At 39.2% G+C, this 12,709-nt stretch overlaps 1 long non-coding RNA gene across 1 annotated transcript in view; it reads left to right on the plus strand.

Annotated features, from left to right (window-relative positions):
- Positions 1 to 12,709, plus strand: part of LOC141367273 (uncharacterized) — a 59,714-nt gene extending 47,005 nt beyond the window's left edge. Inside the window, exon 3 of the long non-coding RNA XR_012371571.1 lies at positions 12,156 to 12,709. This is a non-coding gene — a long non-coding RNA (uncharacterized lncRNA). The remainder of the gene's footprint in view (positions 1 to 12,155) is intronic.

Raw genomic sequence — 12,709 nt, forward strand, 5'->3', positions numbered from 1 at the left:
AGTCTCATTTATTGAATGCATTGAATATGTTAACAGCTTCAATAAAACGTTTTTCAGTATGTATTTTTAGTGTTTTTATTTTATCTAGCTGTATTACAATGTAAATACCAAACTCTATAGTAAATGTTATAGTTATTTTTATTTAAATTACAGCAGGAAAAAAACAAAAATACAATATAAGGGCAACCAAACACCTGACATTATAGTTGTGTTTTCTACAGCACAATACTGTAATAAGCTGTTGTTTCAGATTACAGTAGGTAAACTGTTAAAATACAGCTGTATGCTGGCAAATCTAGCTGCCAGTATAACAGGATTTTTTCCATGAATTAATGATATGGTGAAATATTAATCTATAATCTCCTAATGACTAAAATTGCACTACATGTTTTCTTTTTTTTATATTTTATAGATATATAGGCTAAACAGCCTTTCCGTTGTACATTACAGATATAACTGTCGGGAGTTTGCCCCCTAGAGGCAGTCGTAATGAAATTGTAGTTTAATCGTAAATCTGTCATGGAAGAGAACCTTTAATCTACGAATATATTTATAGTTGATAATTTACTTACCAGTAATCAATCGTTTTTAAAGTATTCAAGTGTTACTGATAAAGTGAAACAAAAAATAATTCATAATTTTTACTTTGCACACAGTTTTGTTTGGAACACACTGAAATACATCACTTCTGGTCGCCGCGTCACATGTGGTGAAGCCGCATAAGCCGCGTTTGTTTTCTTTAACGCATCCAAAGCTCGAATTGGATCAGATAATAAAGCACCCACGGTTGGCAGGACCTTTCTGACTCACTTTCCGTGTTTTCGGCTGTCATTTTTCATGTACAGTGGAAAGGTACTCGGAGGTCGCATTTCCAGGCTGCATACGTCATTAAGTCTTATTTCAGAATTTTAACAATTATAAAGTTGACTAGTATTCTTAGTTAATCGTAAATTGTTGTAATATGCTTATGATTTGTGAATGTAATGCTCAGTTAACTTAAACTTGATGACATATGCAGTTTGCATATGCGACCTCCGGAGGCTGCAGCCTTCCGATTGAGAAACGGCCAAAGGTGACCGGCGGGCCGGATAAAGATGATTGGCGGGCCGCACTTGGCCCGCCAGTTGACTAGCCCTGCTCTACAGTAACTCTGAGCATCTGTCCATGTCATATTCTTATTTATATAGAAGTACTTTCTCTGAGAATCAGAAATCCTGAACAGGGGGCGTATTACAGAAAAGTCCTAACTTTAAAATCTTATCTTAACTGTTTGGTAACCATGGTAATTTAAGTTAGGAACTCATTTAAGACAAAAGCTATTACAGAATGATGTTCCTAAATGCATTATTTTATCTTAACTGCAGATAGGAAAGTGGTATTACAGAAGCATCCTAACTTGACAAAACATCCTAAAAACGGTCTTAACTTTAGGGTAACCTCACAGGTGTCCTAACTTAAAACTTTAATGAGAGCCAGCTGAAACAATCACATTATGATAGAGCTGCGGGAGAATGACATTACATTTTTAACAAAGTGCAGGATGAAAAACATCAATGTTTGTTTTTGGATTACTCTTTGAATGTTTTTTACCTTCACACATTCACATAATCACAATCTTTCTCACTAGTGGAGCGATCTTTCAATTTCTGTCATCCCTCATTATTAAAAAACAGTTATCTTATCCGTGAACACTTGATGGGATTATAGTGAATACAGTACACACTTGACTCAGCATCTATTTCCTGTCATGTCTCTATCAAATGTTGAAATGTACAATAGTATCCTAGCACTTGGGAAGAATAATTTTTTTAAATTTTTGTAAGTCACAGTTGCCAAATGTTTAAATTGAATGGTAACTGATAGATGATCCCTTACGAAAATTAACTATGGTTTTACTACAGTTAAAACCAAAAAACCATGGTTTGTGTAGTAAAACCATAGTTTTGCTCATAGTAATCAATAGACCAAAAATCCATGGTTACTACACTTTTACCACAATAAAACCATGGTTAATTTTCGTAAGGGATGTGCTAAAACACTAATACAAAAAACACAGATTACTATGAATTTAATAAAATGTATTTTTCTTGCCCATTGAAATTAAAAGGACAATTCTTTTGTTTACTGTAGCAGCAGCTCACGCATTGCTGGTTGCTTGGTAACAGACATGAGAGTTAAAAGCCGAACATGATTAAGCGATTTGGGATTTCCTAACTAGAGATTAGATAAGATTTGGTGAGATAAGATGAGAATCCTAAATCAATTTAAGATTTGCTTCTGTAATATGAATTTGTGAAAAATCTTAACACATCATATCTTAAATTAAGACCTAAGATAGAAAGTTTCTGTAATATGCCCCCAGAAGTCCTGTTAAAATGAACATGTTTAAATATATTCATGTGCCCACATATACTTGTGAAATGATGACACCAACCTGACAGCAGAAGCAGCAGAAACAAGCTAATGTTCATAAATGCTGTCACAGCTCCTCGCTGATGTTTCACCATCACTGCACGCTGATCTGCTTTAATAAAATAAAATTTTCCATATGTAAAAATATATTCTTACCTAAAAACAGTTTTTAATCCTGTAAATCCTTAGAAAGTTTACCCAGAGACAGCTACTGTTATAGTGATTTCAACCCTGTAGCTGATATTTAAAGTGCCCATCTTATGACTGTTTTTCCACAAGTATGAGTTCCATAAAGCATGTTTCAAAAGTTGTTTGCTCGAAATAGCTTGTAGGAAAAGATTGTTACCTATCTCTTGGAGCCTCTGTTTCAGTGCATTTCAGATTGTGCCGTTTTGAGCTAGTCATTACATATTTATGAGCTGCTGCTCCTTTGATCACGCCCCACTACTAACATCATGTGCGCGTGCATAGTGATATCGTGAGCAGTACAGACCATACTGTGTTATTATTTTTATATATTATTATTATTAACGGTTTATGTTGCCAACAGACAAATCATGCAGAAAAGTTTCACTAATAAGTACACTACAGGAGAAGAAACTCATGACACATAATGATTACAGAGTAAATTGTGATGTAGCAGTTTCAACAATACACTTGTTTTCCCTGGACAATGCTAACATATTCCCATTATAAAACATTTTCAAACGCATTATTTTCGCAAATTACAGAAATTAAGACCCGGCGGGGGATGTATACTGCTTGTGGACCGCGTGCTAATTGCTAGAAGCTAGCGGGAGGTCCGGACCATAAAGTTATAGAGGCTCGGGGGTTAGCCTCGTCAGAAAAGCCGGGGCGGTAAGGCCCGGGCTCGGTTAGTTTGGCAAAAAAACTTTTAGTTTGGCAAAGCACTATTACTTAGTTCTTATAGAATTGTAAAATAAAGCCGTTAAATATTTTTTTTAACTTTCGAAACCACGCTGTAAACTATCTAGCCTGCAAAAATATCTATATAGCCTACTGTTAACAACAGGTACTACAGGTATAATTTACGGGATTAGCATCAATGTATGATCTCTGTTTTGGGATACAGATGCTCTAGCATCATAAACGTAGTATTTTGTGACAGAAGATTACAACATGCAAAATATAACGTGACTTCTTACCTTGTGTTGATACAACGATCGTGAATCGAATCCAGTTTCAGATGTGTGAATGATCCATGAAAGTCCAATAAAATACATCCAATGACCATTTTTGTCCACAACCAGGTTCCAATAACCACGCGTCAAAACTTTGTTTTTAAAAGTAGGCGGGAGTATAATCCATAATATCGAAATAGCGCTGTTATTTCAGTGAGACATGATAACAGCAGGGTATCAGCGAAGTGACTGACTGCTCTGTGCTCTCTCTAGCTCCCTGGTGGGTGGAGACCTGCGAGTGGGGTGGTGGGCCGGAAAATTCAAGCTGAATGTGACGAAACGGCTAGTTACGTCACAACGGCGCTGAGTTTGAACTTGTGCAATCTGAGACTCAAGGCAGAGGACATTCAGAAACCTGTATCTCACTCAAAACAGCATGGATGGATTTTTACCAAGTTTGTATGCGTGTGGGAGCATCAGAGACACAAATGAACACCCCAAAACCCAGAAAAAGTGAGTTTTTCATATTATGGGCACTTTAACCCCCAGGGGTCCATTTCACTTTCGTATCCTTCGTGGCAACTTTGAGTAATGCTGCACTGCTGTATCTTTTAAGTGTGTGCTGTAATAAGATTCCTTGTTTACATGCTTATTTACAAACAAGTAAGCGTGATCACGTAATGGCGGATTTCATTGTTACATGCTGTACAGTGTTAAACACAGTTATTCACTTTCGTATCCTTCATGGCAACTTTGAGTAATGCTGCACTGGGGGATCTGCTGCAATATGATATTGTTTACATGCAACACATTCCATACATTGCGCTTTACACGCGACACCATTTTATTATGAGCTCCGCGTTGTTTACACGGAGACGCGAGCTTGCGCACATCCATTTGCGATGTGTTTTTAAAGTTCATACTCGCTTACAGAAACGCGTTTAAAACAGAAGCTAGACGATAAGGGGATGGGCATCTGAAAGCAGTCATCTGAAAACAGCTTTTTATATAACTAATCATTGCAGATGTTTGTCTGAGATACTAATTTAGTTTATGATAGTTTATCTGAATGTAGTGCTATCATTTACCCATCAGTTATGTATGTAAGGGTATTTCTGTGGACAATTTATGCTGACAGCTGTTCATAACGCTCTTACAGGTCTGCATCCCTCTCATCAGTACAAAACTATGAAGTGGAAAAACATATTCACACTCTTTGGACATAAAGTTATATGGTTACATGAGCCACATTATGTTTACAGCTCTGTTGTTTATCAGTTTCTTATACAAGTTAAGTTTTTTGAGTAGGGTTCGTTTCCAAATAAACTGATAATGTCGTTTATCAGTTTCTTATACAAGTTAAGTTTTTTGAATAGGGTTCGTTTCCAAATAAACTGATAATGTCCTACTGACCTTCATTTCTATTTTGATTATATTGTTAACTTCTTAATAAACCTCAAACAAACATGTACATTTGTCCTCACATTCTTTACTGTAGTCCCCTCCTGCCTCATTATGCAGCTCATTATGCGAGCCTTTGTTTGCTAGCTGTCAATCAATCCTTCTCGCATACGGCCACTCTAAACAAAAAGTGTCTTACAATTTCTAAATCAATATACTGGTTTATGTGAATGAGTATGCAGGATGATTTTCACATCATTTTAAAGAAAAAAACTCTAGACTACTAGATTCTGTTTAGGAAAGTCTTGTTAAAACATGTTTAATATGGGTTTTGTGAACTTATATCAGTGACTTAAAATTTTAGCTTTTTTAAAAACCACGCATAAACCTTTTTCTCTCAAAAATACAAACATGTACATACATGTAGCTCATGTCAGAACCTCTGACAGTGTCCCAAAATGGCCGGACCCCAGAGGGTTAAGTTTTCGGTCCAACTTGCACATCAAGTTCACGGGTGCTTGATTTGGGTTGGAGCTAAACTGTAGACTGTGGGCCTCCTAAATTGTAAATGCATGCATACAAACAAGTTATACAATCTGTATTTGGGGAGCATGAAGGGTTGGTTCACACAAACAAATAAATGTAGTCATTACTTAATGACATCCATAATGTTATATCACTGTCTTTGAACAGAAAAGGTAATTTTGCTAAATGTAGTTTTAAGGGTTCTGTACATGGAGTATTAGTCAATGGAGTCTGATCTGCAGAAGCTTTACCCAAATTTTTTGTACGGGTCGTAACCTCCTCGGTTTCTCCTTCGTATACACGTGGCGCCCTCCTCCACTCCTGGAGGCAAATAGAACACACAATTAACTCCAGTGGTCACCTTTATGTTGAGGTCCTTCCTTGGCGGAGCCTGGTGGTGAACTATGGAACGGGGCCAAGGCCGCACCTCGCCGTGAGAGGTAAATCCTTTCTCCTGCTCCTCAAGGGTACTCCCTTCGCTGCCACCTGTGATCACAAACAGTTAGAGACTTTTTGGGGCCTGGTTCTCTCTCCAGGTGACGCAGGTATACTGCAAGGGGGGTGTACAGGTGCGGCGAGGGGGAGGGGGGAACTCTCTGTCTTAATGGGTAAGTGTAACTCTCGACTTCTCTGTCGGACCTCCAACTGACAAACACACTACGTGGGACGTTCGGACGTAACAGGTACACGTAACTCTTAACTTTACTTTCAGTTCTCCAACAGGCGGGCACACTACGTGGGACTTTCGGACGTAACAGATAAGTGTAACTCTCAACTTTACTTTCAGTTCTCCAACAGGCGGGCACACTACGTGGGACTTTCGGATGTAACAGGTAAACGTAACTCTTCAACTTTACTTTCAGATCTCCAACAGGCGGGCACACTAAGTGGGACTTTCTGACGTAACAGGTAAACGTAACTCTTCAACTTTACTTTCAGGTCTCCAACATGTACATAGAGTTTACTCACACTGCCTTCGGTCTTCTTTCACAGCGTGGAGGAGTAAAGAAGGAAACGGTACATCACCTGACCAAAGGACCAGTACGGGCGGCTGGGTGTAGACTTGCTCTCCGCCTTGTCCAAGGAGGGTCTAAGAGGTACCTGCTTCACAGTGAACAGCAATCGCTCCTCCAACACACAACAGCACAGGTTAGGTAAGTATGACTCTGGATTTTTCGTCTAGATTGTTTTCCACTCGATGCAGTATCAGTGCAAGACTTTATTTTTCCATACTCACGGCTCTTCCTTAGCGGCGACGTACACGCAGACCAGGGGGGATAATAGGGGGGATCCACGATGGTACCACCGCTTCGGCACTCCTACTAGCCTACTCACACTGTACTTCACCTGGAACTGTAGTAAGGACGAATGGCAAGGACACAGCACTACACAACAGCACTCTGGTGCACACACAGCAATTTAACACACTCACCCACACTAGCCCACACTCGTTCGTGATATTAAAGGCCAATCTCTTCACTTTCAGTCCGGCTTGGCATCGGGAGGAAGCCGTTTGAACCCGTCACGGTGGGTGGGATGTAGTTCGTCCGCCTCCTGGTCCCGCTCTGCCAGCCGCTTCCTTTGCTGGCACGCCCACTACTTTGTGCTTCCCCAGTGGGGCCACTAGAACACAAACTCTCAGCTTTTTCACACACGGTTAGTTTGCACTTCAGCAATTCACTTTATAACAACAATGTGGGTACTCACGACCTTGTTCTTGGCCTCTCTCCTCACAGTTCTTCACTTCCGGGTTGGCAGTGTATGACTTTCCGGCAGCATTCACCATACGCTGACTTCAGGCAGGGCTGGCTAATGTCATACTATTGGTACCTCTTTTAGGATAACTATCTGGCGAAACGCCGCTCTTCTTATCAATCCACTTGTCCTTACTTTGTATTCGGTTCGTCCCGTCCGTCTTTGCCCACAATGCCGCCTCTTTGTCCACACGCCGCCTTACTGTATATCTACACATCCCCAACAAACACAACCGACCACTTCCTGGTTTCCTGATGCTGCTTTTAACCTTCTAGCTGGCTCGTTTAATCCAATGAGCTCTCGCCGCGTCATCGCACACACCTGGTGTGTATTTCGCCCCGATTGCTGTTGCTAGGGGTTACCCGGAAGTGCCGGTGTTTGCGGAAGTTGGTCCGGGCAGAACTTTTCCTCACCACTTTTGGTTCCGCCTGTTCATCACTTGTGACAATTTGTCTATGTAAAGTTTTATATTATCCTTTTCAAATATCTTACTTTGTATTTCTCTTTGAGGTTTTCCCATTTTCTTTTCACAAATAAAGCACTGACCTTCCCCTGAAGGCCCTGCTCCAACACAAAAACTGTGCACCCACACAAAAACATGAAGAATCACACTGCCGTATATAACTCATTTTGAAAGTAATAAAATAAAACACAACTTAAAAGTCTAAACAAAGTAAGGTAGGTAGTGTAGTGTACTCACTCAAAGCCTTTAATGGCAGCATTGCGCATTCCAGTGAAGAGGGCTTCATGAGCAACTCTCCACTGGATAAGCACACGTGTGTGCTCATCAGTCCCTATGAAATTAAAACAACAGTGCAGTTAGTTCTATGACATATGAGCTTAGTACTACAGTTAAAGTGTTAACTCGTTTTTATCCATCACATATCCTGAAATCATCAGCAGTAGAAATGAACAAATATATAAGTTATGCTTAGATGCGTCATGTACACTTGTTCCTTTACATTACTTACATTTACTTTATGTAATCAGTCTGGACAACAGAGAATTGAACGTAATAGCACACATTCACTGAATTGGGTAATTCACATTATATCCTCTGCAGCATTAGGTTCGCAAAGGTTTTCCTGCCAGATGTGAAACAGCCATTTACGTGTGTTTAATATGTAGTGCGTCTGTAAATTCACTTTCGAGATAGAACGGCAGATAAGCTGATTAGAGCGTCTCTAACTTATAAGGACAACTTGCGTACTAAAAAGTGTTTCACAGCAAAATAACAAATACACAACTGTACCATTAACGTTACCGTCTATACACATTTAAAAACGTTTTACATTACATTTACAGTTTACTGGACAGTTGTCAGTTTAAAAACGTTTAAAAATCTGGGCCGACTCAGTAGGGCATCCGGGGATTTCTCGCGTACTGATTTTATTGATACTGAGGATTCGGACATACTACTCTGTTCAAGTGCTGTTTCCCCTACTACATTTTCAGTAACTAGGTGGTTTCGGACGCTACTTAAGTACACGTGCCTCTGAATATCGTGAGAATTCGTCCCAAAATCCCGGAAAATCTCGCCTACCTTTTTACGTATACTGAGGTTTCGGACATACTATTAGAGTTCTCAACGGGCCTGAAAATTACAACCAGCCCCGTGGCTTTTAAAGCCTGGACCCGATGTAACCCGACACATCAACGTGAATTATCTGTCCGAATATTCTGCCCGTGAGGATCTAAAGGTAGGATCCTTTACCGTATTCTTCCAAAACATACATAAGAAACTGCTCCACCTGACAACTGGCTAGTTTCTGTAGATCATTGTAGTAAACCATTATTCTAATGTGTTATGTTTATATGTAACGGGCTCTTTAAGAAAGCCACCCTGGTTCTTATTGTGAGCACTTTGTGTGAGGTCACTAGAGTGTTACATGCGCCATGTGCTAAGCATGTCAATAAAAAAGGTCTTCAGTATGCATAGCTGTGATCATTACATTGCACCCTAGGATGCACAAAATGGTGTCAGATGATGGACTTTACCCCTGACTAAACCATATATTCATAAAAATATATATCTGGAACTAAACTGCTCTAAAACAGTGATGCAGACTTGCGAAGCCGGTACCCATGCCGGATTGTTTTCGAAGATCTGACCCGCTCAGCTTTGATGGAATTAATGCTGACAATTGGTGAATTTTCGAGCAGAGTTATGACATTTTTATCGCTGCAGCGCACCATGATAAACCTGCCAAAACAAGGGCATACAATCTCCTCAATCTAGCTGGACCTGAAGCAATAGAGCAGGAGCGTTCATTTGTCTACGCAGCAGAGGTGTGCACACCCGTATCAGAAAGGCCAAATCCTGTCCCCTGCCAAGTCGAGAGAGGATCCCGAGTGCCTAAAGTGCAAGTTTTGGAAAGTCTGTAACCCTCAGCAAAATAAACTCTAGAAACCAGAAACAAGATGGGAATGTAGATGCATTCATCAGTGATCTTAGGATTAAAGCTAAAATTTGTTGTTTTGGAGAGTTGTCAGATGAGCTGATTTGTGACAGGACTGTATGTAGTGTCAGCAATGAAAGTTTAAGGAAAGCATTGTTAAGGGATAGCGACCTGACTCTTTCTAAAGCCATTTCAATTTGTCGCATACATTAACCCATTTGTGCCCAAATTTTTCTGAATGGTTTCATGCGTATAATTGTGTTAATAGTGTCCTCTGTAAACATGTTCTGCATTTATTTTCCCCATTTTAATTTTTTTGAAAATCATATTTGAATGTGCGGCAACTATAGTTGCCGGTGGGCAAAAAGGTTGTATGCACCCCTTTAATGTCAAATTTTAATACATTTGGCATCTTACTCAAAATAACGCCTTTCAACAGATCTACCTTTATTCATAAACACATTTATTATGTATAACAGTCAAAGAACATTCGATGCGAACTTCCCCCCCAAATAAAAATGCATCTAGCTTATAATCTCTTGTTCAATTCAATTTTATTTATATAACGCTTTTCACCAGGGACGTCACTAGGATTGGAAGACAGGGGGGGCTCAGCCCACAGAGTATTTGTAACTTGTGTTTGCAAAATTTTTGCACTCACATCTGAGCTACAATTATGTCAACAACCAGTCAAGAAACCAAGATGTTAACAAGTAAAACATGACAGACATATCCTCCTCTTCCATTTCTACTCTGTTAAATAAAAGTTACTGTCATGTTAGCTTTTAGACACATCAAAGCTGCATGGGGGAATTTAGGCCAGACTTTGCTCCTGATTAGTTATTCTATAAGCAATGACTTAAATGCTATCTGCAAATTGGTCACATGAAACATCCAAAATGTCCATAAACAGAGGTCAGACAGCTAAAAAGTTGGTAAGTTAAACAAATGAGAAAAAGCAGTACAAGAAATAGAAAAAAATTGGCATCACTGCATACTTTACCAGGTGAGCTATTGACCAGGGCTCTCAAGTTTTGAAGACAGGCAAGAGTGACACCCCTCCAAATACCCCCCCCCACCACCCCAAATATTATTTAACTATTAGGTTGTATACTACTAACCTTATTGCAATCCACTATTCCATTGTATTCCCTGTGTGTCATAAATGGGACTAATTTTCATTTGGGAATGGAGATTTTTTTACAATGAAGACTTCCTGATTCATTATTCACTGTGTAAATACACGTACACATTTCCAGTACAAACACATCATTTTACTGTTTGCATTTCTATGCTCACATAGAAACCTTAGCCAAGGATTTTTTTTGACAAAATAAACTTTTAACCAGAAAATAAGATAAATGTGTGTGTTCACATAAATGTAAACATAAACCGGATTTGCTAATCTTATAGTTTAATATTATTAGTTGATAGCCACTGTGTTAATCTGGAAATTATACAGATCTAAAATTTAGAAAAGGGGAATGACCAACATTTTATCTACCTTAATACTGAGTTTTCAAGATGCATTATTATGTGTTTTTCTGGACTGGTTTTATATTAAGCCAGGACAAGGCCTTATTTATATTAGTTTTTTTTTGTTTTTTTTAAAAGCACAAAAATAGTACAGGTGTGCATCTTGAGACAAAACAACGTGACTGATGTATTTTAAGATATGTTAGTGCAAGCTACTTTTAGTTAAGAACTAAAACTCAAACAGGCATTTTAGTCTTGAACAAGACTTAAGCCCTGTTTGGGAAACAGCCCCTATGTCTATACTGTAGGTCAGGGGTCTCCAACCTTTTTATAAGCAAGGGCTACCACAATGGATAAAACAATCTGGATGGGTACTTACTACTTTCTGATATAGTTTAATCAAAACGTTTTTCTTTTACTTGTTGTTTTATTTTACTTTACTTGTTGATACGTTTTAGTATTGTTTAAAATGTTAAGATAGGTAAACCAAGCCAAGCTAATATTAAAAATACCATGTTGAACCCTCAAAAACTTACTAGGAATACACATTATACTACCATACCAAAGACAAATACACAGGTGCCTTACACTTTTTAAAAGGAAGGAGTTCAAATGTTAAAATATTAATATATTAAATGAAATGAAACAAACATATTTAATAAGCTATAATTTAATTATATTATTAGATTTTAAAAAAGTTATTTTACTGCAAATATAAGGTGAAATGCCCATTAAAAGCTCAATTTGCACGTTTGATCCAGTTTTTCCACAAAAAAAACTAGTTTTATAAAAGGATACACTTCACAATCACCTGGTGTTTCGCTGCATGAAATGATCTGCCTGATGCGTTCAGTACAACAACTGTACATAATGCAATGCATCACGCCAGCACATGACTTTAAAACCTGTTACGTTAATAAGCAATATATAGACGCGTGCTTTTACTGGTGACTGACCTGCTCCCTTCCTGGAGAATATTTCTGTGATTGATTTTGCAGCATCTCGCTGCGTCTGTCTCTCTCTCTCTTTCACATGTCAACCTGAGATGACTGCACGGCGGGTCAGAACAGCCGCCAGGTCAACATAGCCAGTCCGCCCTGCACACACCTTGTACTACTGATGTTCGCTCTGCTCGGCCCCCTGCGGATTGATAAACGCGCTAAATCCATGCTGCTGACTCAGATCAGGGGAGGAGACGAAACTTGACGCAGCATGCCGCCTTTCATTGGTTGTTGCGTTAAATCTTACCCAGATACAATAGTGCTATTTTCTGATTGGCTATTGTGTAGCCTATTTCTTTTTTTTTGATTGGCTGATAAGTAACAGGCTCTAGGGGATACGCGCTTGATTCCTGCCGGTTTCCATAGTGAGAGCGGCGCGACCAGATAACTTTTGTGCGCTGCCTGCGGCATATATTAAATGTATTATAAATAGTTTTTCTGCGTGAGAAATACAATGTGTGGCGGGAGTGCGTGACAAATGACCGAAATGAGTGACTGTCACGCTCAATGCGTGACACTTGAGAGCCCTGTCATTTAGGGGGGCTTAGGAACATTTTGGGGTAGCTTCAGCCCCCCTAAAATAGGCCTAACGACGTCC

Source organism: Misgurnus anguillicaudatus, chromosome 2 (genome assembly GCF_027580225.2).
Source record: "Misgurnus anguillicaudatus chromosome 2, ASM2758022v2, whole genome shotgun sequence".
Taxonomy (NCBI): domain Eukaryota; kingdom Metazoa; phylum Chordata; class Actinopteri; order Cypriniformes; family Cobitidae; genus Misgurnus; species Misgurnus anguillicaudatus.